Source organism: Kogia breviceps, chromosome 7 (genome assembly GCF_026419965.1).
Source record: "Kogia breviceps isolate mKogBre1 chromosome 7, mKogBre1 haplotype 1, whole genome shotgun sequence".
Classification (NCBI taxonomy): Eukaryota; Metazoa; Chordata; class Mammalia; order Artiodactyla; family Physeteridae; genus Kogia; species Kogia breviceps.
The window spans coordinates 98077074-98103150 of NC_081316.1; the positions used below are offsets into that span (position 1 = coordinate 98077074).

The window sequence follows — 26077 nt, forward strand, 5'->3', positions numbered from 1 at the left end:
ACTCACCATGCCCCAGTCATGAAATGTATGGCTAGCTTACCTTAAGCTCTCTCCTAGCCCTTCATGCTGATGCTATTCAAACCTTGCCCAAATATTTGCAGGTGCAAACCAATCCTGAACAAGTAATTGCCTGCAGAGTTAAATTGTTTGTAGTGTTTAGTATTCTGCTAGCTTCTCTCATATATTTTGGGATTTTTAAGTACAACCAGGAGCAAACATGTATGGGAGGGTGCCTACAGCAGAGAAGCAGAGTGTGTGCATGTAGAATTTTGGTCCAATCCAGCCCCCCCAACCCCCACCCCATTGCCTCCACCTAGCACCTGATGTGATTATTCCATGCTAAAAATAGGAGTGTTATCACAGCTCTTCTGCAGGGGGGAAGCTTTGTGGAAAGAGATTGTCTTTGTTTTTTTCCGGCTCCCTTCCCAAGTCCTTGAGCACCAGATGGACTAGTGCTGTCTGATTATAACGTGTGTGCAGGGTGGGGTGGGGAGGTGAGAGCAAACTCCACTTGTGCCCATGGTCAGAGTCAAGGCCAGGGCAGAAGGGCTTGCCCAGTTCTCTCACTCTCAAACTGCAGCCCTGAAAACAGTACCTGTGTGTAAAAACTCATCTTAGAAAACTACTGAATTTTGCTCTTGTACTGCTATACTTGGGGAAAAAAAGAGAATTAGGGAATAGTAGATGTAAATGTGAGAAGAATATGTTCTTAAATATTTATTCAATTCCTACTCTGTACAAAGCAAGAAGGTTTCCCTAGCTATGGACTATTGGAACTACCTCATAATGTGGTTCTTTGGTGACATCAAGGAGTTTACAGTATAGTCCAAGAGTCAAGGTATAAACATAAAAGTTATGGTAATATAATAAATAGTATACAATAGCAACTTTTAGCATATACAGGCATACCTTGTTTTATTGTGCTTTGCTTTATTTCACTTCCCAGATATTGCATTTTTTACATATTGAAGGTTTGTGGTAACCCTGTGTCGAGTAGGTCTACTGGCGCCATTTTTCCAACAGCATTTGCTCACTTCATGTCTCTGTGTCACATTTTGGTAATTCTCACAATAATCCAAACTTTTTCATTATTGTTATATTTGTTATGATGATCTGTGATCAGTAATCTTTGATATTACTATTGTTAAAAGGTTACAACTGGCTGAAGTCTCAGATGATAGCATTTTTTGGCAATATAATATTATAAAATTAAACTATGTACACTATTTTTAAGACATAATGCTATTGCACACTTAATAGACAACAGTATAGTGTAAACATAACTTTTATACGCAGTAGAAAACCAAAAAATTTGTGCGACTTGCTTTTTTTCAATATACTCTTTGTTATAGTGGCCTGCAGCTGATCCTGCAATATCTCCAAGGTATGCCTGTGTAGAATTTTCTCTTATTTCTTCTTGAAGAACTCTCTTAGTTATGCTGGAATATGCTGGAATAACTCTCTTATGAAAGTACCTGGAGCAGTTATACAAACATACCCAACTGACCCAATAGCCTCTGTTCTGGGAGGAATGAGCAAGAGGGGTTGGGTAAGGAAGTGAGCAGGGATTTTCCAGGAAGCAAAAAGTGGGCCCTAAAAGAAGAGCTCTACCCCTATACTCCATCCAAGTAATGGCAGTGAAGAATGTCTGCCCTGGGCACAAGTGGAAGAGAACACTCCACACTGAGGTACTGGAGAAATTTTGCCCCAGCACATCATCATTTCTCCTAAATATTGCACTACGGACTTAATGACATCCTTGTGCTAGAAGGGATGCATCTGTCTGTGCCTGAAGCACTGTCGGGTCTTCTGGAGGCTTACCCTGTATAGCAGTCTCCCCCATATGCAGTTTTGCTTTCCGTGGTTTCAGTTACCTACTGTCAACGGTGTTCTAATAATATTAAATGGAAAATTACAGAAATAAACTATTTGTATATTTTAAATCACACGTCATTCTGAGTAGCATGATGAAATGCTCAGCGTCTGCTCCATCCCACCTGGGATGTGAATCCTCCCTTTGTCCAGCATGTATCCCTTCCATTTGACGCTTAGTAGCCATTTTGGTTTTCAGGTCGACTGTCACAGTATCACAGTGCTTGTGTTCAAGTCACTCTTATTGTACTTAATAATGGCCCCAGAGCTCAAGAATAGTGATGCTGGCAATTCAGATATTCCAAAGAGGAGCTGTAGAGTGCTTCCTTTAAGTGAAAATGTGAAAGTTCTCTACTTAATAAGGAAAGAAAAAAATCTTATGCTGAGGTTGTTAAGATCTATGGTAATAACAAACCTTCTACCCATGAAATTGTGAAGAAAGAAAAAGAAATGTGTGCTAGTATTGCTGTTGCACCTCAAATTACAAAAGTTACAGCCACAGTGTGTAATAATTGCTTAGTTAAGATGGAAAAGATGCTAAATTTGCGCAATAAAATATGTTGAGAGAGACTGCATTCACATAACTTTTATTGTAGAATATTGTTATAATTGTTCTATTTTATTTTTAGTAGTTGTTAATCTCTTACTGTGCCTAATTTATAAATTACACTTTATCATAGGTATGTATGTTTGGGAAAAAACATAGTATGTATAGGGTTTGGTACTCTTAGTGGTTTCAGGCATCCACAGGGGTCTTGGAACATCCCCTGTGGATAAGGGGGATGTATGGTTCAGGGTGAGCTGAGCTGCTATAAATAACTAAACTCCCCCACATCAACTGCATAAACAATATATCAGTTTATTCCTCTCTCATGTAATGGTCCGAATTCATTCCTTTCCATGTAGTGTTCAGGAACCTAGACTGGTGGCTGACTTTTCCAAGGGTAGGTGTCTTAGCCTGTGTAATCCCATTAGAAGGCAGAGTCTGAGGTAAGGACTTGGTGCAGGGGTTTTATCTGGGAACTTAAGTTTGGGATCCATGGGACTATGAAGAAGTTTTGGGGAAAACTGAAACAGGGATTGAGGTGAAGCCAGTGCAAGGATGGTTATCAAGCTGGTCCCATTGTGGGAAACCGAGGCGCCATCTCACTGGGACATTCTGATGTGCTGTGTATTAGTTTCCCAGGGCTGCCATGACAAAGTACCATAAATGGGTGGCTTAAACCTCAGCAATGTATTGTCTCACAGTTCTGAAGGCTGGAAGTCTTAGATCAAGGTGTTGGCAGGGTTGGTTCCTTCCTAGGGCTGTGAGAAAGAATATTTTCTAGGCCTCTCTCCCATGTTTTACTGATTGGCTGCCAATCTTTGGTGGCCCTTGACTTGTAGAAGCATCACCCCAATCTCTTCTTTTATGTTCGCATGGCAGTCTCCTTATGTGTGTGTCTCTCTCTGTGTCCCAATTTCCCCATTTTATAAGGACATCAGTCACGTTAGATTAAGACCCATCCTAATGACCTCATGTTAACATGATCATCTGCAAAAACACTATTTCCAAATAAGATCACATTCACAGGTACTAAGGGGTAGGGTTTCAACATCTTTTTGAGAACACAATTTAACCCATAATAAGCCATATAGACTCTACTTCAGAACTGTCTGCCCAAGGGAACAAAGAGGGAAGCACAGGCTCATGGTTTCCAATGCCAATGTCCCATGGGATGTAAGCTCTCTCCTATTTTTCCAGATTTCACTGTGTGAGTGGCCAGTGGATCCTGCTGGCACCCCATACACCAGCTTCAGAGAGTCTCCAGCCCAGAAAATGAGAGATATACCAAGCAGCTATCAGGGCACAGCTGTGGGAAGCTCTCAGGGTAAAATTTGGGCTCAGAAGATGTGAGATGAGGCCAAGAGGTATCTGACATGGTGGATGAGAAGTTCCTATAATCCACTACTCATACCTTGATGCTATCCCTGCTTGTCAGTCTCTCTTACTGGACTGGGAGCTCCATGAGGGCAAGTTCATGCAGGTCTTTTTCACTCTTGTATCCCTTGGTACAGCAGAATGCATGGCATATTAAAAGCAATAATTCATACTGAAAGAATAAAAGGATGCGGGGATGCATGTCTAGTCCCAATATCTCTATCAAAGCTGGATGTTATGGAGACTTGAAGCAGCTACAGCAGGCTGCTTAAGTGAATTGGGGAAATAGGATTCTCTGCTGTCCATCTTCTACACACAGTTAAACCATTGGGAAGGTTAGAAAGAATGATCTACTTCCTCTTCTTTCCCCTCTTCCCTCCCTGCCCACCCCTACCACACTGCCTCCCCCTTCTAACTCCTGAGGGATGGAAGTACAGCAAAACATTTAATTTTTTCTTAAGTTGATGTTTCTCAACTGTTTTTTTGTTTGTTAGTTTTGCTTTTGTCTTTGTTTTTTTTGTGAAACCACCTTATAATGTGTCTTTTAGGTATTTTAATAATCAAATCCCTTTGGACAGGATCCGGGATGGAGCCTCAGTGGAACAAATGGTGCTATAACAAGATTACTGCATATTACTGTGATCTCTGTCTCCTTTATTTCAACATGGGATTGCAGAGAAAAAGAGAGGTCATCTGTAAAATGCTCATTTAAAAGTAATTTCTAAGCATCTGTCTGCACTGAGCACTTCATTAGGTACTAAGTGTACGGAGCGTGTTCAGTTGGGATCCTAACAAGGTCATTGCAAAGCACTTACCCATTTGGCTCAGACTGGGTGTATGAGGACACTATGACCTGCCTCTGGGAGTCGCTCATTAACAAAACAGAAAAATACAACTGTTTTGTCCTGACCTCAAAACACTTGTCAGGCTTCTGACCCTGCAACATGGGCTAGGTGCAAGCACATGCTCATGAGTCACTTGAGCCTGTGATGGGAACTTGCTTCCATCTCCCTTCTCCATGGTGCGTCCCTGGAGCTTCTGCATCCTCTGGTTGTCTCAGGGATGATCTGTGTAGCCCGGAGCAGAATACCCTGCCCCGGGGGCTTGTGAAGACCTGGTTGGCTGTGTGCCTTCTCTTCCCCTCCCCATCACTTTAAAATCAGGGGCCCTTTACATAAAGCATTGCATGAGGGTTGCAATGGGGCAGATAAGGTTCTCCACGCCCCTTCCCCCTGTGCTCACTCCAGCAGCTGATGATTCACTGGTATAAACCTTTCCCACCACAGAGGCTGTCTGTGGGGAGATGGCTGTGTGTTGGTGGAACAGTCGCCAGGGCTTATTCTCCCCCGTAGATGAGTAGGGAGCGGTATGAGTAGGGGTCGGGGGGGAAGAATCACCAAAATGGGAGGGGGGAGTATTGTGTGGATCTGCAAGGAGGGAGTTGGAGGGGCGCGTGGACAATGGCCTTCCACCTGCGCCACCATGATGAATCGCCAAGGAAAAAGGAACAGCAGGGTGAATGCTTCTTGCCTGAGGAGGGCAAATTTTAGGGCCAGTTCTTCCCACTGCTCAGCGTAGAAGAACTGGAAGCCCCAGCAGAGAATTTGCAGAGGGCACATTCTAGTGGCTCCTTCTCCGGTTTGGAGGCAGATGACAGAATTTGTCCCGTTAGCTGAGAGGCCTTGCTCAAGCAACTGAATTGCCAAGGCCCAGTCCCCTCCTCTGAGAGTGGGAATTATAGTAAAACCTACCTCAGAAGGTTATTGTGAGAATACATGAAAAAAACCATGTAAGGCTGCTTATCATAGGACCTGAGAATAAAACCAGATTTTAATAATCAGTATTATCTATGACATGGGGTGTTCTCCTCAAGGGCTTCCTTATCATCTTGCTTTAGTGATTAGCCAAGAAAGAGAAAGTGCTTTTTTAGGATGGGCCGGAGAAGCAGGCGAGCTAGCCATCCATGCTGAGGAGGAGATGTCCTATCAGGTAGAGGAACCCTGGTTGTCTGGGTGGAGCTGTGCAGGCCCCTCAGTGGCTGTTCCTTAGAACCCCAGACAGACTTCTGACCCCTCTCTCCTCAGACTTCTAACTACCATGCTCTGACCCAGCCTGGTAACCATGCCTTCTTAGGAATCTTGGTTGCTAATTCAGACAATGTCCTGACCTGGTTGTCCTTGTGACCTGTGTGACGTCTGAAAGGTACGGTGGATTCAGAACATTTAAGGAGGGCCAGGAGCTACTTGTAGTTACACTAGGACTCAATTAACCAGTGGTTCCTGAAATCATCAAAAAAGAAGATCTTCCAAAACAGATGGGTTTGCAAGTGTCTGGGAGAAAATGCACAAAGAATAAATCCTCTGATCATGATGCTTGCTTCAGGAAGATTCCAGAGACTGATGAGGCTCGCCCATATTTGTGTTCTCTCTTCTTGCGCTGCCATGGATGGATTATATATCCCAGGCTCCATTGCCATTAGGTTGGTGGGGGTCGGGGTGGGGCACATATCTGAATTCCAGCAAATGCAGTGTGAGTGGAGGTGATATGGTCCATAAACACCTACCACTTTTGATTCTCTCTCTCTCCCTGTTCACCAGTGGACTGGAGAAGACCATGGTGATTTAAAAGAGGGCAGAGTCATAAGACGGAAGGAGTCTGGGTCCCTGCATGACTGCATGGTCCCTATCTCATGAAATTATATTGTAAGGAAGAAACAAAACATTATTGTAGTATGCCACTGAGATTTTTGAGGTTGTTATAGCAGCTAGCTTTATTTAACCAAATATAGTTTATTTAAGATTATACTTTTCTCACATGCTGCTAGATGGGGACCCTAATTCTAGGTGGATTGTATAGGTGAGCATGGTGGCATTTTGTGTTTGAACGTGTACTCTTTCCTTTGACCAAGGACATTGAAGGTTGTTTGTAATAAGGCTTTAAACCTCATTCATTTTAATGTGTTCCCCCACCCATCTCCTCTATGTTCCACTTTTGCCCTTCCCCCATGCTCTACTGCCACCAAAATGGCATTGCATTCTGACTGTGTGTCAAAGAAAAACATGGAGAATCTGAGAATCTGAGACTTTTAAGCTGTGGGGAAATTTATAAAATATTGAAACTCAAAATTGAGGATTATGTAACCCTGAAGAATAGTTATCTTTTGAATATATCTTTTCAGTTTCTTTCTAATGCGTAGGTGTACATATACATACAGTTATTGATAAGAGTTCCAGCTAGAATTTATTGAGAGGTTACTATGTGAGAATCACTTTTAAATATTTCTAATTCTCAGAGTAGCCCCATAGAATGGCCATTATTCTTCCAACTTTCAAATAGAGAATCTGAGCTTCAGAGAGATTAAATAATTTGTCTGAGGTGACAGAGTAGTCATGGGGTCCAGATCTGTACCTGTTCTGACCCTGATGTTGCCTGTTGTTCTGTACTAACCTATAGTACTATACTAACCTATAGCATCTCTATTCTGGGGATATTTGGGGGACCTCTGGCCAGGGACCTTGACCCTGGGGATGGTGACCCTTCCTTCTCATGACTTGTCCAATAGTACAAGACTCCCCCTAGACCAGTATACTTTTTTTTTGCTTAGACAACAGAAGTTTATTTCCTCACAATTCTGGAGGCTAGAAGTCCAAGATCAAAGTGTTGGCAAGTTTGGTTTCTCCTGAGGCCTCTCCTTGACCTGCATTCAGCTGCCTTTTTGATTTGTTCTCATATGGCTTTTCTGTGTGCCCACACCCCAGGTGTTTCTTCCAGGGATGAAGGACGGTGCCTTTATAAGAGCACTGGTCTTACTGGATTACAGACTCACCTGACAGGCTCATTTTAACTTAATCTATTTAAAGACCTTATCTCCAAATTCAGTCACATTCTGAGCTAGTCGGAGTTAAACTTATGAATTTGGTGGGTGGGGCAAGGGCAGGACAACACAATTCAGCTCATAACAATATGTCTATGCTTGTGCCAGTACCACACTGCTTTGATTTCTGTAATGCTGCAGTAAGTTGCAGATCAGCATACTCTTTATAGACCTCTTTGTGGGATCTCAAATCAGGCCCAAAGACTTTTGTTGCCACCTGTCCCATTTATGCCTTGTCCACCCTCAGCCTACTGCGTCTTTCCTTGTTAAGGTCCTTGCCCTGAGCAGAGCCCTGTCTTCCAAGGGCAATGGAATAACTGGCACGGGAGAATGAAGGGCTTTCTTAGGTCAGCAGTGGTCATGCAGAGCAAGACAATAGAAAAGATGGCTAGAAGGTAGAATAGACAGGGATCAGCCTTAAGGGAAAATTATGAAGGAAACTTGGATCCACATGTACCTCCCATATAAACCATCATCTCTTGAGATATTATACAAATTTATGGAGGCTTTTCTGGACCATATGGTCAGGAGACAGTGTGCAACAGCCCTTAGGACCTTTTATTGAATTTTAATCAATTATAACAAAAACTAAAGGATGGTTCAGTTCATTTTTTCATCATACAATGTGTATGTGTTTTATGAAGCCCATTTATGGCAATGTGTAGCTTTACTGGCTTCCATGGGTGTTTTCCTTCTGTGAATATTGTTCCCTTACATAGTTATATGTATTTTATCACATTTATATATGCATATAAGGTGTTCTCTGAAATGGTTTTTTTTTTAAAGGGCACTTAGAGACACAATTTGAAATGAAATTGAGATGAATGTCTTTTAGCTTTTGCTTTTGATATACAGGACTAACTTTTCTTGGGCCCTAATTGTCTAAGTTGGTGGTTTCCATACATAGCTGCTTGTCAAAATCACCTAGGTGCTTTTAACAGATACAGCTTCTTACCATGACCCCTCCTCCAGGAGGCTCTGATTCATTGGGGCTGAGGCACTTGCATTTTAAGTTCATCAGAAAATTCTGATGAGCGTCCAGGTGTGAGAATCACCCATTCTAGTCACAGCTTCTGGATTTATAATCCCAGCTTTGGTTACATCAGCATTTTATTTTCATTGAAGAAGAGGTAGGCATTTTAGTACAGAAGTTAATGGTGTTTTATTAACAAAAACAAATATTAAATTACTGACTACTTGCTATTGCCAGGCAGGGACTTCTTAGGAATTATTTTACTTAGTGTAGTCTTCATTGATGAATTATAGAACATCTTTGCATTCTAAATTCACAGAAACTGAAGCTAAAAGAGATTGAAGAAGTTATCTCTGACTCCGGAAGGAAGCCTATTTCTGAACAACTAGGTTGCCAGTTTATGGGATTAGTGATGATTCCAGAATTTCTCAGCTGCTTTTTGCCTTTTGGAGATAAGACTTTTCCCCCTGTTATTACTGGGAGGGCAATAAGTCAAAGTTGACACTTTCCAGAGCTGAGCACTCTAGTGAAGGAAAAATCTTTCTCTGCCAAAAGAACTAGAGAAGGCACTTATTAAGAAAAACAAACAAATAAACAAAAGCAGAGAAGAAGATCAAAACAAAAACTATGCTTTCCTAAATATTTGAACCAATTTTTTGACCCAGGATTGATTTAAGTTTATTACTTATAAATAATATCTTTTATTGCACAGTTAATATATCCAGTTAACTACTCCCGTAAGACGTTCCTTCTGTTTGCGCTGTCATAAATCATTGAGAGACTGTTAATAGTAACACTGGCTTAGTCACTCTGATGCCTCTGTTGCTAATGGGGACTATAAAAATAGATGGAGGTGTGAAGAAATGTGTGTTCTGAAACTTGCCAGGCTTGAATGGAGCAGAAACATGGCTCTGGAAAGTCAAGCCCATAAACACCTTTGAGATGAGGAGGGTAATCATAACTGCTCTGTCACCTCGCTTTCGCGTGGCTCTTTATGAAGCGCTTGATTTTACTTTTGGCCGCCGCCTTCAGGTGAGGAGACCTAGGCAGCTTCTAGTCCAGCTTCTCCCATCACAGCCGCCCCTGGGTCCAGGCAGACACTGCCTGGCGCTGGCCCATCCCCACTTTATCTTGCCACCCACTGATCCTCACAAGGCCTTTGGATCCTGCGATTTCCCCCTGTGCTTGATTTGAAGTGAGCTGGGCTGAGATTCAGAGTTGCTCCAGGCTGCACACACATACTTCAATCGCTGGTAAAAGGGAACAGAGAAGCTGAATTGTCACTCGCTCTGCAGAAGGGTATTTGCCATAAACTCTCAGCCTTTTCAATAGCTCCACTTTATTAGGGCGTGAGCCAGGGATATTTTTCTTCATTTCCTAACTTAGTGCTCATACAAGGATTATTGCTTCGTAATATTTAGTTTTCTTGGCACTGTAGCTGAACTAAATGAAGAGCAAGAGGGACCTGGATGAGAGGGAGGGGGAGAGTCTCCTCGCTTTGGATCCACCTCTCGGCCCAGTTTCCTGTATTTAATGAACACTGTGGTGAAGGTAAGAATTGACCCACATGCTGTGGGCCTCCATAGAATCAGGGCAGGCCTTGCAGAAATGAAGAAAAATATCATTTAAAGTGTTTCTGAAATTAGATTGCTCCTATTATTCCCCCCAGCAGGCCTGTGTAGCAGACACTTGTGATTTTCTAGTTGGAACTAGGTTGAGGGGAGGAGGAGAGGCATATGAAGTATTTTTTAGGTCTTTGTGTTTTATTAACCTGTGAGTGGGTTAATTTCATCACACTGCTAATTTTAAGTTATCTGCATCTCTGGGACTAAAGTGTAGCTGGAGTCAATAAGTGCTCGGTTCAGATGGGGTTGGAGGCTGTGCGGAAGGGGAGAACTGACAGGAATTTTCGTCAGAACTAGACACAGTTTGGCAAGAGTTCTGAGACAACCATAGAGTTCTGTGGAGATTGGAAAGTGCTTTGCCCTGCAAAGGGCTTGGCCCAGTGAGGTCTCAGTACTCCAAGAAGAGTGGCATCAGCCTTGTGGGTAATTCTCATCCCCCTGGTGCCTCAGAGGACAAGAAAGAGCTGAACGGTGGGCTGAAGTCATTTCTCTACTGAGGCTGAGGGGATGCTGGGTACTTTCCCTCTGCAGCCTCAGCAGGACCTGCTTTTGTACTGCCAGCCTTGGAGGAAGAGACCACCAACCAGACCCAGCCCCACTGAGCCAACAGAGAAAAAGAACATGCAGGTGAGAAAACCCAGCAGCTAGAGAGAGAAAGATGAATCAAACCAACAGAACAGTCTTAGCAAAATGGAGCTGCTGGAGGAAATAGGCAGAGATATGATAAGAGAACCTAGAGATTTAAGTGCAATACAAAAGGAATATCTAGTAGAAAAAAATCTTCATTAATCAATTCAGTAGGTATAACTGAAAGAGTTAATGGTCACTACCTTAAGTCCCCTACACACAAGCCTTCAAGTTGCAAACTTTCAAATATGCGAGTGTGCATTTTCATGTCCAATCACGTAAGTTAGTTCATGTGTCTGGTGTACATTGTCATGTGCGTGCATCCTCTACAAGTGTTTGTGTTTTTGTGTACTTTACTGTACAGTACTGTATAAAGTACAGTAGTACAATATCTTTATTTCAAGCCCAGGATGTCCGGAAGCAAGCTTAAAAGCAGAGGTGGTGTAACTGGTACTGCTAAGAAGCGCAAAGTTTTAATGATGGAAACAAAAGTGAAAATAATTGAGAGAGTGGAGCAAGGCAAAAAGATGGTAGACATCACTCATTCCAACATGAATCGTTCAATCATCGGCACGATTCTAAAGAACAAGGAGAAGATCATGGAACATGTGAACTCTGCTCTGCCGATGATGTCGACAATAATATTGAAGAAGCGTGGAAAAGTGATGGAGGAGATGGAGCAACTTCTCAGTGTGTGGATACAGGATCAGCATCAGCTTAATGCTGATTCAAGAGAAAGCTAAAAGCTTTTATGAAGACTTGAAGAAGAAACACGGTGAAGAATCAGAGGGCACATCTTTAATGCCAGCCATGGCTGGTTTCATCGGTTCAAGGCTAGAGCCGAACTTCACAACATAAAAGTAAGTGGCGAGGCAGTGAATGCAGATACAGTAGCTGCACGGGAATTTCCTGAAATGCTTCAAGAAATTACTGATTAAGGCGCATATTTACCAGAGCCGGTTTTTAATGTGGATGAGACAGGACTGTACTGGGAGAGGATGCCAGACCAATGTTACATCAGTAAGGAGGAAAAGTTGATGCCAGGCTATAAAGTAGCAAAGGATAGGCTAACTCTGTTGTTTGGTGGCAATGCTTCCAGTGATATGAAGCTGAAGCCTCTCTTAGTTTATCATTCATGGAACCTAAGAACCCTTAAAAACATAGCCAAAGGCTCTCTTCCTGTTGTGTAAAAGAGTAACCCCAAAGCCTGGTTTACACAGGCCATTTTCCAGGACTGGTTTGTTTGCCACTTTATCCTGGAGGTAGAGAAATATTGCTTGGAGAAGGACATCCCATTCAACATTCTTTTGCTGCTCGACAATGCTCTGGGCCACCCCCCATTCACGGACAACTTTCATCCCAATGTCAAATAGTGCATCTGCCACGGAATACTATGTCGCTCATCCAACCTATGGACCAGGGAGTTCTAGCGACTTTCAAGAAATATTATTTTACATCACACTTTTCTTCAGGCAGTAAAGGCGAGTGATGAATCAGGAACAATCTTGCAACAATTTTGGAAGGACTATAACATCTACAAGGCCATAAAAAACATTCACTTTGCTTGGCATGAGGTTATGGCCGTCACCAGGAATGGTGTTTGGAAGAAGCTTTGCCCAAAGTTTGTTCATGATTTTCGTGGATCTGAGAAGGGTGGATGAGCAGTCCAAAGAGGTCTTCAGCAATTTAGTGACCCTCAGCGAGAAGCTGGAGCTAGATCTGCAAGAGGATGACTTCATTGAACTCCTTGCTGTGCAACAGGAGGAGATTATTAATGAAGACCTGATGAAACTGGAGGCCCAGAGAAAGGATGAAGAATGACAAGAGGAAGAAGTAACTGAAGAACTGAAGAGATTCACGATGCAGGAAATGGCAAGAGGGTTTTCTTTATTTGAGGAGGCACTGTTAGTTTTTGAGGCACAGGACCCGAACGAAGAATGGAACACAAAGGTTGCAGTAGCTGTTCAGAATGCAATCCAGTGCTACTGTGTCATCTATGATGAGAAAAAAAGAGCTACTACTCAGACATCACTGGATCGTTTTTGCAAGAGGGTAGATAGAATTGAATCTAGCAAGGAACCAGACATGTGCCATCAACGTCAGGCATGAGTGAAACTGCAGCTTGCCCTCCATCTCCTATTGCTGATGATCCTTCAGCTCTACCATCTCCCACCTCCTTCCCCTCCTCCAGTCAGTAACTCTTCTTGCCTGTTCACTCAATGCCAGCCCCCGAATGTGAGCTGTTGTATTATACTACTGAACTCTTCAAGGTACTGTACTGTAAGATTTAAAATGTTTTCTTTATTTTTTGTGTTTGTTTTTTATGTATCATTTGTATGAAAAGTATTATAAACTTATTACAGTACAGTACTATATAGTCAATTGTGTTTGTTGGACTTATGAACAAAATAGACTAAGAAATGCGCTCTCAGAACAGAACTCATTTGTATGTAGGGGACTTACTGTATTGAGACTTACATTGGTGGTTTGGAAGACCGAAGCACAAAGAACAAAATCACAAGAAGGTGAAAATCATAAGGAAAAAAAAAAGGAGACTGGGAGGATAAAACCAGGACACCTAACTTGCAAATAATAAAATTTATAGAAGAAAAAAAGGAATGGCTGAAGAAAAGTCAATAATTAAACACATAATAAAAGAAAATTTTGGAAAGACCTGATTCTATATATTGAAGGGACAAACAAGTTCCAGGTCAGATTAATGAGAAAAGTGAGACCCAATATATTCTGATAAAAATTACTGAACTCTAAAGATAAAGAGAAAATCCTGTTAAGTTTTTAGACAGAAAGAACAAGTTACAAGGGAATAGAAGCTAGAGGATACTGGAAAAAAATCTATAGAAATACAAAACATAAGAATCCTATTCCCAGCCAAGATATCATTCACCTGTCAAGGCCAGAAAGAAAAAGTGATTTAAAGCTATATAATACTCTGGGACTTCCCTGACGGTCAAGTGGTTAAGACTCTGTACTCCTAATGCAGGGGGCACGGGTTCAATCCCTGGTTGGGGAATTAAGATCCTGCATGCCGTACAGTGTGACCAAACAAACAAAAAGACCTAAATAAATAAATAAAAGTATATAATACTCTAGAGTATTTCACTTACATTCCCTATTCTCAGCAAAATACTTGAAAAGGACTCAAAACAAACAGTAAATGAACTAACCCAGAAGAAGGTGAAGTGGAAAGGAAACAGTATGGATCAAAGAACCTGGCTCTTTCTGTCCATAGATCCTGAAAGACAATGCAGTCTCCAGTCCTGGGACAGCAGTGTAAAGAGCTGAGGAGGGATCAAGACCTGATGAAAGAATTCCCAATGAAAACAGGCCTCAAGATGAAATGGGTTCATAACTCAGACTTATCTAATTTTTAAAGAAAGATAGTTGGAATGTTATTTAAACTCTTCTAAGCCATAGAAAGATGTGAAAACTGTTTGAATTCACTTAATGGAGTCAACCTAATTTTAATACTCAACTCTAATAAAGGAGGTATAATTGGAAATTTAAAAGTAAAAACTAATCTAACAAACATTGATGCAAAAATTAAAATAAAATAAATAGCAAATGGAATCTAGTGAAGTTTTAAAAGAATACTACACTGTGTCTTAGATTTATTTTAGGATTGCAAGAATAGATGGAAATAAGATATCTACCAATATAACTCCTTACATCTGCAAATTAAAAGAGAAAATAATACTACTATATTAATAGATTCTGAAAATGCAGCTTATAAAAATCTTATAAAAGAAAGATAAGTAACATAGAAATAGAAGCAAGCAACTTAAATACAATAAATACCACTCACTAAAACCCACCAGCAAATATTATCCTCAGTGGCAAAACACTAAAGCTACTTCTGTTGAAATCATAAACTAAAAAGGACTATCCCCAACATCATTATATATCATCAAGCTGGAGTTTCTAGTGAATGAAATGTCATGAAAAGAAAAAACTGGTACTAAAATTATCTCTTTTTACTGGTGATATGCTTTTTCTTAACCTTTCAAATTCCAAATTTTGTTAGATATTTTAAAAACTACTCAAGTTAATAAGATAATTTTGTAAGGTAGTTAGAATAAGATACATATACAAATATTAAAAGTTGTCTTTTTCTTCAAGTAAGCAGTCAGAAATGGAAAAATTCATTTATAATAGCTTTAAATACTATGACATATTTATAATTAAGTATATTAAGAAATATGCAGAACCTATATGAAGAAAACTGTAAAAACTTACTGAGGGACACACAACAGTCTCTGAATATTTGGAAGGGCTTTCTCTTTTCAAAGGAAAAACTTTAGTTCAATAGAGGTAATCTCTTCAAAATTCATACAAATTTTAGGAATTCCTATCAGTATTCCAAGAGAAAGTTTTTGTCTTGGGAATTAGACAAAATAAATCTTACAGTTTGTATAGAAGAATACATTTTATGTAAAAGAAAAATGGAGGAAAGACTTTCCTCAGCAGATATCACCACCCACTTTTAAGACAAAGTCTTTTTTGAGACTACGTCAACATATTACTTGCATGGGGTAGACAAAGAGATTAGTGGGACAGAATAGATAATCCAGATATAGAGCTTGATTTATGTGAGAATTTAGTGTATTCCAGAAGTAGTACTTCAATTCAGCAAGGAAAGCCTGGATTTAATAATATGGTCTTGGGATTCCTTGTTCCCCAACTAGAGGAAAGCAAAGTTGGATCACTTTCATATGCATAAAATAATGCAACTCTTGCAAAAAAATTGGGATTTCACATGTATAATCTGGTGGCAAGGGAGATCTTAACCAAAATTAGGAAACTTCAAGCTTTAAAAAAAAGATTCACCAAACATAAAGAAATAAAAACAAGTACATGATAGCCATAGAAATAAAGATGCTTGATATGACTTCAATTTTCTTTAATTTACTGAGCCTTGTTTTGTGGCTCAGATGTTGATAAAATTCAGCATCCATTTATGATAAAAGCTCTCCAGAAAGTGGGTGTACAGGGAATATACCTCCACATAATAAAGGCCATATACAGCAAACCCACAGCTAACATCATACTCAACAGTGAAAAGCTGAAAGTATTTCCTCTAAAATCAGGAACAAAGCCCATTCTCACCACTTTTATTCAACATAGTTTTGCAAGTTCTAGCCACAGCAATCAGACAAGAAAAATAAATAAAAGGAATGAAAAGGAATGAAAGAAGTAAAACTGTCACTGTTTTACTTTACATAGAAAATCCTAAAGATGCCACCATAAAACTACCAGAACTCAACAATGAATTTGGTAAAGTTGCAGGATACAAAATTAATATACAGAAATCGGTTGCATTTCTATACACTAACAAGGAACTCTCAGAAAGAGAAATTAAGGAAACAATCCCATTTAGCATTGCATCAAAAATAAAATACCTTGGAATAAACCTATCTAAGGAAGTAAAAGTCCTATACTTGGAAAACTGTAAGACACTGATGGAAGAAATTGAAAACAACACAAGCAGATCAAAAGATATACCATATTCTTAGATTAGAAGAATTAATATTATTTAAAATGACCATACTACCCAAGGCAATCTACAGATTCAATACAATCCCTATCAAAATACCAATGGCTTGAGATTGACCTATACACACTACTATATATAAAATAGTTAACTAATGAGAACCTACTGTATGGCACAGGGAACTCTACTCAGTACTCTGTAATGGCCTATAATGGAAAAGAATCTTAAAAAGAGTGGGTATATGTATATGTATAACTGATTCACTTTGTTGTACACATGAAACTAACACAGCATTGTGGATTAACTATACCCCAATAAAAATTAAAAAAAAAACCCACAGAGGGAAAGCTTGTTGACTTTGGATTTGGCATTAATTTCTCAGATATGACACCAAAAGCACAGGCAATAATGAAAAAATAGATAAATTAGGACTTCATCAAAGTTAAAAATGTGTGCATCAATTGACATGATTCATAGAGTGAAAAGGCAACTTACAGAATGGGAGAAAATATTTTCAAATCATATATCTGATAAGGGATTAATACCCAGAATATATAAAGAAGTCCTAAAATTCAACAACAAAAACAAAATTGGGTATATACAACCAATTGAAAAATGGGCAAAGGTTTTGAATAGACGTTTTTTCAAACAAGATGTATAAATGGCCAATAAGCACAAGAAAAGATGCTCAACATCACAAATAATTAGGGAAATACAAATTCACAATGAGATACTTCAGACCCATTTAAAATGGCTTATCATAAAAACAGAAAACAAGCATTGACAAGGATATGGAGAAACTGGAGTTTTGGCATTGATGGTGGGAACATAAAATGGTGTAACTGCTATAGAAAATGGTATGGCAGTTCTTCAAAGAATTAAACATAGAATTACTATATGATCCAATGATTTTGTTTCTGGGTATATACACAAAAGAACTGAAAGCAGGGACTCAAACATATACTTGTACACCAATGTTCACAGCAGCATTATTTGCAATAGGCAAAAAGTGGAAAGAACTCAAATGTTAATCAAATTAATAAATGAAATGCAATGTATATATACAATGGAATATTATACAGCCTTAAAACCAAATGAAATTCTGATACTGTGGATAAACCTTGAAAGATATTATGCTAAGTGAAATAAGCCAGGTGCAAGAGGATAAATATTGTATGATTCCACTTACATGAGACAGAAAGTAGAATGGTGGTTGCCAGGGGCTGTGAGAAGTGTGGAATGGGGAATTACAGTTTAATGCATACAGAGTTTCAATTTGGGATGATGAAAATTTCTGGGGTTGGATAGTGGTTATGTACAACAGTGTGAATATACTTAATGCCACTGAACTGTACACTTAAAAATGTTTAAAATGGTAAATTTTGTGTTTTGTATATTTTACCACAATAAAAAATGCAACCTTCCCCCAAATAACCAATGGCATTTTTCACAGAACTAGAACAAATAATTTTAAAATTAGTATGGAAATACAAAAGACCCTGAATAGTCAAAACAATTTTGAGAAAGAAGAACACAACTGGAGGAATCACACTCCCTGATTTCAGACTATACTACAAAGCTACAGTAATAGAAATGTATGATACTGGCACAAAAACAGACACAGATCAGTGGAACAGGATAGAGAGCCCAGAAATAAACCCACGCACATATGGTCAATTAATCTATGACAAGGGAGGCAAGAATATACAATGGAGAAAAGACAGTCTCTTCAACAAGTGGTTCTGGGAAAACTGGACAGCTACATGTAAAAGAATGAAATTAGAACATTCTCTAACATGTTATACAAAAATACACTCAAAAAGGAATTAGGGCTTCCCTGGTGGTGCAGTGGTTGAGAGTCTGCCTGCAGATGCAGGGGACATGGGTTCGTGCCCCGGTCCGGGAAGATCCCACATGCCACAGAGTGGGTGGGCCCGTGAGCCATGGCCGCTGACCCTGCACATCCGGAGCCTATGCTCCACAATGGGAGAGGCCACAACAGTGAGAGGCCCGTGTACTGCAAAAAAAAAAAAAAGGAATTAAAGACCTAAATGTAAGACCAGAAACCACACAAATTCCCAGAGGAAAATGTAAGTAGAACACTCTTTGACATAAATAGTAGCAATATTTTGGGGGATCTGTCTCCTAAAGCAAAGGAAATAAAAGCAAAAATAAACAAATGGGACCTAATTAAACTTAAAAGCTTTTGCTCAGCAAAGGAAACCATTGACAAAATGAAAAGACAACCTACGCAGTTGGACAAAATATTTGCAAATGATGTGACAGTTAATAACAAAATATATAAACAGCTCATATAACTCAACATCAAAAAAGCAAACAACCCAATTAAAATATGGGCAGAACACTTGAATTGACATTCCTCCAAAGAGGACATACAGATGGCTAAGAGGCACATGAAAAGATGCTCAACATTGCTAATCAGTAGGGACATGCAAATCAGAATCACAATGAGGTATCACCTCACACCTATCAGAATGGCTATCATCAAAAGGAACACAAATAACAAATCTTGGTAAGGATGTGGAGGAAAGAGAACCCTCACACCTTTTTCCATCCCTTCACTTCCAGTCTGTGTATTTAAATCTGAAGTGAGTCTCTTGTAGGCAGCATACATACGGATCCTGTTTTTGTATGCATTCAGCCACTCTATGTCTTTTGAATGGAGTATTTAGTCTATTTACCTTATTGACATGTATGTTCTTATTGCCATTTTGTTAATTGTTTTGGGCTGTTTTTGTAGGCCTTTTCGCCTTCTTTCTTCTCCTGTGATTTCATGACTATCTTTAGTATTATGTTTCGATTCTTTTTTCTTTTTTGTGTGTGAATATCTATTATAGATTTTTGGTTTGTGTTTACCATGAGGTTTTTCTATAGCAATCTATATATGCATGATTGTTTTAAGTTGCTGATCTCTTTTAAATGCATTTTAACAACCTTGCATTTGTATTCTCCTCCTCTCATGATTACTGTTTTTGATATCATTTTTTACATCTAATTGTTTTGTGTATCCCTTGACTGCTTATTGTGGATATAGATTATTTTACTACTTTTGTGTTTTAACCTTCCTACAACCATTGTGCATGGATGATTTCCTACCTTTACTGTATGTTTTCCTTTACTAATGAGCTTTTTCCTTTTGTAAATTTCTAATTTCTAGTTATGACTTTTCTTTTTTGCCTAGAGAATTGTCTTTAACTTTTGTTGTAAAGCTGGTTTGCTGGTGCTGAACTCTTTTAGCTTTTGCTTGTCTATAAAATTTTGATCTTTCCATCAAATCTGAATGAGAGCCTTGCTGGGTAGAATATTCTTGGTTGTAAGTTTTTCCCTTCTATCACTTTAAATATATCATGCCACTCCCTTCTGGCATGCAGTTTCTGCTGAAAAATCAGCTGATAGCCTTATGGGAGTTCCCTTGAATGTTATTTGTTTCTTTTCCCTTGCTGCTTTCAATGTTCTTTAGTTTTTGTCATTTTAATTACAGTGTGTCTTGGTGTTTTCCTCTTTGGGTTAATCCTATATGGGACTCTCTATGTTTCTGGGACTTGGGTGACTGTTTCCTTTCCCAGGTTAAGGAGGTTTTCAACTACTATGTCTTCACATATGTTCTCAGGCTTTTTATTTCTCTCTTCTCCTTCTGTGACCTCTATAATGTGAATATCAGTGCACTTGATGTTGTTCCAAAGGTCTCTTAAACTGTCCTCATTTCATTTTATTCTTTTTTTTTTCTGTTCAGTGGCAGTAATTTCCACTACTCTGTCTTCCTGCTTGGTGATCCATTCCTCTGTATCATTTAGTCTACTGTTGATTCCTTCTAGTGTATTTTTCATTTCAGTTTTTGTATTCTTCATCTCTGTTTGGTCGTTCTTTATATTTTCTAACTCTTTGTTAAAAACTTTAAACTTCTAGCTCTGTGCATCCATTTTTCTCCAGAGTTCTTTGATCATCTTTATGGTCATTATTCTGAACTCTTTCTCAGGTATATTGTGTATCTTATTTCACTTAGTTCTTCTTCTGTGGTTTTACCTTGTTCCTTTGTCTGGAACATATTCCTCTGCCACCTCATTTTGCTTCAGTTGCTGTTTGTGTTTTTATGTATCTGGTAGGTTAGCTATGTTTCTCAGTCTTGGAGAAGTGGCCCTCTGTAGGAAAGGTTCTATGCATCCCAGCAGTGCACGCCCCTCTCATCACCCAAGATATATGCTCTAGGTGTTCCCCTAAGAGGGGTGCATGGGTCCTTCTCTTGTGGTGGGCTGACTATGTGGGCAAGCTGGTAGGCTTGGCAGGGCCCCAGTATAGTTGGTGCCAGGTCTTGCCTTGTACAGAAGTTACTGGCTGCTGGTTGGTGGGGCCTAGTCACCGGGCTGACTGTAGACACCCAGGGGACCATGGGACTAGTGCTGGGTCATTGGTAGGTGGAGTCAGGGTCCAGAAGACTCCAGGGCTGTTGCTCACACACTGGTGGGTGAAGCTGGATCCTGGGGTTAGTGCTGGACTACTGTCAGGCAGAGCCCTGTCCTGGAGTCTGGCTGCAGGGCCCAGGGATTCCATATCTGATGTCAGATCTCTGGACTGGATCCTGACACAGTTGGGTCTGGGGTCCAAGGCATTGTCCTGCTACTGGGCAGGGCTAGGACCCAGCTGGTCCCAGGGCAGGGTCTAGCCTGCTGTGGGTAGGCTGGGTCTGCAGGCTGTAGGATAGTGGTCTGGTGTCTGCCCCCTGATGAGTGAGGCTGATCCAGATGTTAGAGCAGGCTTCTTGGAGAGTAGAGCCAGTTCCTCCCTACTGGTGGGTAGAGCTGTGTCCTGACCCTCTGGTGTTCAGGGTCATGTCTAGGTGTGAGTCTAGAGGTGGCTACGGGTTCAAAAACTCTTTAGGCAGCCTGTCTGCTGATGGGTGGGGCTGTGTCCCTGCCCCGTTAGTGGCTTGGCCTGAGTTTTCCATCTCTGGTGCCTACAGGCTATTAGGCAGGACCAGTTCTTGGCTCTAACGAGCTAGAGAGAGGATTTTACAATGACACCCTCCACTACCAGTGTCCACACAGTAGAAGTAGCTCCCCAAAATGGTTGCTGCCAGTGTCTATGTCCTGAGGGTGAGCCACAGCCACGCCTTGCCTCTCTGGGAGACTCTCCCAGACCAGCAGGTAGGTCTGACCCATGCTCCTATCAAATTGTTGCTTTTGTCCTGAGTCCTGGAGCGTGTGAGATTTTGTGTGCACCCTGTAAGAGTGAAGTCTCTGTTTCCCTCAGTCCTTTGGAACTCCCAAAATTAAGCCCCACTGGCCTTCCAAGCCATATGCTCTGGGAGTTTGTCTTCCCAGAGAAGGATCCTTGGGCTGGGGAGCCCAATGTGGGGCTCAGAACTCTTATGCCTGTGGGAGAACCTCTGCAATACAATAATTATTCTCCAGTTTGTGGGTCACCACCTGGAGGGTATGGGATTTGATTATATTGCAAGTCTTCCCCTCCCACCCATCCACTAAAGTTATGGCCCCTTCTTTATGCCTTTAGTTGTAGATCTTTTCTGGTAGGTTTTGGTCTTTTTCATTGATGGTTGTTCTGCAAATAGTCATGATTTTGCTATGCTTGTGAGAGGAAGTGAGCACAGGGTCATCTTGGCCAACCTCCTGGAAGAGATTAACATTTGAATCAGTGAGCTGAGTAAAGCAGACTGCTCTCCCCAGTGTGGTGGGCCAATCCAATCAGTTGAAGACAAATAGAAGAAAAAGGCTGACCTTTCTGAGAATAAAAGGGAAGTCTTCCTGCTTGACTTACTTGAATTGGAACATCAGTCTTTTTCTGCTTTCAGACTTGAACTGAAATATCTGCTCTTCTTGGGTCTCGAGCCCACTGGTTTTTGGACTGGAATTTACACCACTGACGCTCCTTGGTCTCTAGTTTCCTGAATGCAGATCTTAGGACTTCTTAGCTTCTATTAGTACATAAGCCAATTCCTTATAATATTTATGGTTTCTCTCTATATATGCATTCTATTAGTTCTGTTTATTTGGATAACCCTGACTAATGCAGATTTACACACGGAAAACAAAGTGAATTTTATTGGGATGGGAGTGGTTTTATCAATTATTGTATTTTCAACCATACGTGATATCTTGTACAGGTATTTAAAAAGCAAAACCCAAACCAAAAAATAAACCTATAATTCCATTGCTTGAATTGGAGGGATTTCCATGATGTGGTTTGTAGTGAGAAAAGCAAGGTGAAGAAAAGTGCTTAAAATATAACTCCATTTTTTGTAAAACAAACAATGCCATATCTCTTACATTTGTATATGTTTATAAAGGATATGTATGTGCATTTGTATAGTATTATATGAGCACAGGGAAAAATATGGATGGACATTTGTTTGGTTTTTACCAGAAGATTTCTGTTTGGGGAAAGAGGCCATGGTTTGGGTGAAGCCATAAGGGAGAAGGGGAGCAGGGTTGCAAAACAAAACAAAAACCAACATGTATGATATGATATACTTGTGCTTTTAATTTTAAACATGTATTTATGTATAAGGAATTTAAAAAATAAAATGTATAAAAAAGAAGAAAAAAGAGAAGAAAAAGCTGGTGTATGGGGCTGCCAGAGGCTGTGCACATCTGGCATAATTGGCAAGACCTAGCAGATAATGATCAGGATTACAACTGACCAGCTTTGACAACTGTGGTTTCACCAAAACCATAAGCTGCTTTGTGGCCAGATTTAAAACTAAAGATGGAGATAGATATACCAGATGTGAGTAGGCCAGACTGGCACACCAGAAGACTCTATATTAAGTTTTAAAATAACCAAGGTACTAATAGAGTGAGTCTGAAAATATTGTTTATGAAAACTAAAAATGGCCTAGAAAGTTTTTCTTCTTCTATGTCCTAGACTAGAGTACACCCTCCTGAATTGTAAAATCTTCCGTTCCAGCACCAAATAATTCCTTTTTTTTTTTTTTTTTTTCAGTACGCGGGCGTCTCACCGTTGTGGCCTCTCCGGTTGCGGAGCACAGGCTCCGGACGCGCAGGATCAGCAGCCATGGCTCACGGGCCCAGCCGCTCCGCAGCATGTGGGATCTTCCCTGACCAGGGCACGAACCCACGTCCCTGTATTGGCAGGCGGACTCTCAACCACTGTGCCACCAGGGAAGCCCTATAATTCTTATGTAATGCAAAGAATTTCTCGGTGAATAAAGGGGAACCTGTTGTGTCTAGTGTACCTTTATGACTTTGCAGTCCCAGAACAGATTTCCACGTTTATTTGTGGAAAGAGAATCCATCTCTTTGTCTCTGTTATTCCTGCTGCTCAGTGCTGCTCACCAGTGTGAAAATGTTGCCTCGTTTAGTCGGTGGGGGAGGTGCATCTGACCTTCCAGTAATTACCTCCTGCTTGCCCTGATTCCTGGTAGGATGGGCCAATTTGGTGGGGTTGCTGGGAAAGAGGAAAGTCCTCAAGCAGAGGTCTCCTGGCTGCTGCTACATTGTTAATGAATCAGCCCCACTCTCGATAGGGCAAGGGACAGTTTGCATGGAGTTTGGGGTGGGAATGTTGCAGCTGCAGAACTGCACTTTGGCCTCTGAAGGGAAGGTAGTGGTAGGAAGATGTGTGAATGGGCATCACTCAGACATCTTCCTGTGGGTGTCCAGCACACCCCATCTGCCTGAGGAGAGTACTGGGTTCCCTTAAGGTGAGTTTCTTGCTTGGCTTCTGCCAAGTGCAACTCTGCAGACTGTGGTTGGATTTTCTCCTCCATTGGTGGTCTTCTTCCTAAGAAGATCTTTTGTGAAATCGTAAAAGGGTTTTATCCTTCTGTCCAAGATAAATTGCATTACTCTGTTCTCTTTTTTTCTTCTTCATCTTGCATTCCTGTGTCCCATCCCCCTTCCCTTCTCCCCACACCACTATGTTTAACATTGTTAGACAGGGCATTTATTTAACTCTCCATGAGATGTTTGCTTTCATACCCATAATAGACATCTCAGACTGACCCCTGGAGACAAAATAAATTCTTATATTTTTTGAGTGTTATTGATTAGTATTTGAAGGAATCTTTTAACCAAAACCAAATTGCGGTATTGGGCATTGTACATTTTATTTTAAGAACCAACAACTCAATCCAAAAATGGGCAGAAGACCTAAATAGACATTTCTCCAAAGAAGATATACAGATTGATAACAAACACATGAAAGGATGCTCAACATTGCTAATCATTAGAGAAATGCAAATAAAAACTACAATGAGGTATCACGTCACATTGGTCAGAATGGCCATCATCAAAAAATCTACAAACAATAAATGCTGGAGAGGGTGTGGAGAAAAGGGAACCCTCTTGCACTGTTGGTGGGAATGTAAATTGGTAGAGCCACTATGGAGAACATTATGGAGGTTCCTTAAAAAACTAAAAATAGAACTACCATACGACCCTGCAATCCCACTACTGGGTTTTCTACCCTGAGAAAATCATAATTCAAAAAGAGTCATGTACCACAATGTTCATTGAAGCACGATGTACAATAGCCAGGACATGGAAGCAACCTAAGTGTCCACTGACAGATGAATGGATAAAGAAGATGTGGCACATATATAAAATGGAATATTACTCAGCCATAAAAAGAAATGAAATTGAGTTATTTGTAGTGAGGTGGATGGATCTAGAGTCTGTCATACAGAGTAAAGTAAGTCAGAAAGAGGAAAAACAAATACAGTATACTAACACATATATATGGAATCTTAAAAAAAAAAGGTTCTGAAGAGCCTAGGGGAAAGACAGGAATAAAGACGCAGACGTAGAGAATGCACTTGAGGACATGGGGTGTGAGAAGGGTAAGCTGGGATGAAGTGAGAGAGTGGCATGGACATATATACCCTACCAAGTGTAAAATAGTTAGCTAATGGGAAGCAGTTGCATAGCACAGGGAGATCAGCTAGGTGCTTTGTAACCACCTAGAGGGGTGGGATGGGGAGAGTGGAAGGGAGACACAAGAGGGAGGAGATATGGGGATATATGTATATGTATAGCTGATTCACTTTGTTATACAGCAGAAACTAAGAGACCATTGTAAAGCAATTATACCCCAATAAAGATGTTAAAAAAAAAAAAGAAATACCAAGGCTATTTGATAGGTACTAGCCTGGATAAAAGGATTTAGAGCAAGAAAGAACATGTGAATGCATAGAGGACAAATTATGGTAGGTCCAGTCCTCAGGATATTTAATTTTTCAGGCTAAAAATTGGGACACATAAGTCTGGCAAATAGGTTTGTAATAGTGAAGGCAGTAAGGAAGACTGTTTCATGTTTGGACTGTCCCAGAACATAGAAAGCAGTAAGTACTCCATCTCAGTGTATAAAACAAGGGAAGCAGAGAGAACCATGCCATTTAGATGTCAAGGGAAACAAAATTTTGGTTTCATTGTTGCTTCTGACATCCCATTAGTCCTAGGATTTCAGAGGTCAGAGCCTCACTCTATTGAATAAGTATTCCTGGGAGTCACATCATAGTGTAACTTCTGCCTCTTTTCAAGTAAATGATTAGAAAATGATTTGGAGAGATTTCTGGCCAGTTTTATGGACAAAGCCTCTAGATTGCTAATGTTTGAAGGAGCCTGGGAAAGAAGTAATTAAGGACATTTGCTGTAGGTTTCTATATTGAGTCTTGCTTCTG

The 26077-nt window shown here is 40.3% G+C and overlaps 1 long non-coding RNA gene across 2 annotated transcripts; it reads left to right on the forward strand.

The window, feature by feature from the left end:
- Positions 1-9707: 9707 nt before the first annotated feature.
- On the forward strand, positions 9708-23629 carry LOC136794585 (uncharacterized). 2 transcript variants are annotated; one of them, XR_010841569.1, is made up of 3 exons: positions 9708-10191; positions 10797-10892; positions 23380-23629. It is a non-coding gene; the product is annotated as an uncharacterized lncRNA (long non-coding RNA). The 2 variants fall into 2 exon arrangements; XR_010841570.1 differs by lacking the exon at positions 10797-10892.
- The last annotated feature ends 2448 nt before the right edge of the window (positions 23630-26077 follow it).